Below are 1,967 nucleotides of genomic sequence, written 5' to 3'. Positions count from 1 at the left end.
CGGGGATGCTGCGGGGTGCGGGGAGCGCTGGGGGGCCTGGGGGGTGACTGGGGAGATGCAGCTCGGAGCGCTCCGGGATGCTGCCGGGTGACTGGAGCCCATACTGGAAGGACTGGGAAGATGAGGTTCGGAGCGCCCCGGGATGCTGCCCGGTGCTGGGAGCACTGGGAGTACTGGGAGCACTGGGAGGGACTGGGGAGGAGCGGCTCGGAGCGCTCCGGGATGCTGCCCGGTGCTGGGAGCACTGGGGGGACTGGGAGCACTGGGAGGGTCTGGGGGGTGACTGGGGAGATGCAGCTTGGAGCGCCCCGGGATGCTGCCGGGTGCCTGGAGCCCATACTGGGAGCACTGGGAGTACTGGGAGCACTGGGAAGGTGAGGTTCGGAGCACCCCGGGATGCTGCCGGGTGCCTGGAGCCCATACTGGGAGCACTGGGAGGGACTGGGGAGGAGCGGCTCGGAGCGCTCCGGGATGCTGCCCGGTGCTGGGAGCCGGTACTGGGAGCACTGGGAGGGACTGGGGAGGAGCAGCTCGGAGCGCTCCGGGATGCTGCCCGGTACTGGGAGCACTGGGAGTACTGGGGGGGTGACTGGGAAGATGCAGTTTGGAGCGTTCCGGGATGCTGCTGGGGGACTGAAGCCCGTACTGGGAGCACTGGGAAGGTGAGGTTCGGAGCACCCCGGGATGCTGCCGGGTGCCTGGAGCCCATACTGGGAGCACTGGAGGGACTGGGAGCACTGGGAAGATGAGGTTCAGAGCACCCCGCGATGCTGCCGGGTGCTGGGAGCCGGTACTGGGAGCACTGGGAGGGACTGGGGAGGAGCGGCTCGGAGCGCCCCGGGATGCTGCCCAGTGCTGGGAGCCGGTACTGGGAGGACTGGGAGCACTGGGACGATGAGATTCGGAGCACCCCGGGATGCTGCTGGATGGACCGGGGGGACTGGGAGCACTGGGAGGGACTGGGGAGGAGCGGCTCGGAGCGCCCCGGGATGCTGCCGGGTGCTGGAAGCCGGTACTGGGAGCACTGGGGAGGAGCAGCTCGGAGCACTCCACATTGCCACCGCTGCTGGGACTGGGGGTACTGGGAGCACTGGGAGGGACTGGGGAGATGCAGCTCCCCGGGATGCTGCCGAGTGCTGGTACTGGGAGGGACTGGGAGCACTGGGGGAATGTGGCTTGGAGGACTGGGGGCTGCTGCTGGGAGCTGTTACTGGGGAAACTGGGGAGATGTGCCTCGGGAGACCCAGGGCGCTGCCGGGCTCTAACTGGGAGCTGGTACTGGTGGAACTGGGGAGATGCAGAGTGGAGCACCATGGATGCTGCCAGGAGCTGGTACTGGGATCACTGGGAGGGACTGGGGAGATGCAGCACAGAGGGCTGGGGAATCTACTGGGAGCTGTTACTGGGAGCACTGGGGGAGCTGGGAACCACAGGGCAGAGCGCCAGGGGATGTGACTGGGAGCACTGGGGGGACTGGGGAGATGCAGCGCAGAGTGTCAGGGGATGCTGCCGGGCTCTGACTGGGAGCCTGTACTGGGAGCACTGGGGCGACTGGGGAGATGCAGCAGCAGATCACCAGGGGATGCTGGCGGGCTCTAACTGGGAGGCACAGCAGAGCCGATACTGGGAGCACTGGGAGATCCCGGTGGTGGTAGGGAGCAGAAGCGGAGGCGCAGCAGCGGGGATGATCCCTGGGAGCTGTAACTGGGAGAACTGGAAGGTCCTGGGAGATGGGAACTGGGAACTGCGTGGAGGTTTTGAGTGGGAGATACAGGAAAGTGTTAACTGGGAGATGGGAACTGCGTGGATGCTGTAACTGGGATTTGCTGGGAACTGGTGACCGGGAGCAGTGGGGATACTGGAACTGCGAACTGTGTGGAGTCTGTAACTGGGAGATACTGGGAGATACCCTGGGACTGTACTGGGGCTACTGGGGGCTGTGACCGGGGGGTCCGACAGGACTGGGA

General features: G+C 66.2%; 1 protein-coding gene across 1 annotated transcript in view; it reads left to right on the top strand.

Annotated features, from left to right (window-relative positions):
• The window catches only part of LOC106898550 (retinoic acid receptor RXR-beta-A-like), a 20,961-nt gene that overhangs the window by 18,702 nt on the left and 292 nt on the right, over window positions 1-1,967 (top strand). The window lies entirely within an intron of this gene.

Source organism: Calidris pugnax, unplaced genomic scaffold, assembly GCF_001431845.1.
Source record: "Calidris pugnax isolate Ruff unplaced genomic scaffold, ASM143184v1 scaffold528, whole genome shotgun sequence".
Lineage (NCBI taxonomy): Eukaryota > Metazoa > Chordata > Aves > Charadriiformes > Scolopacidae > Calidris > Calidris pugnax.
The sequence above is the reverse complement of the archived record's forward strand: the minus strand, read 5'-3'. Positions and strand labels throughout refer to the sequence as shown.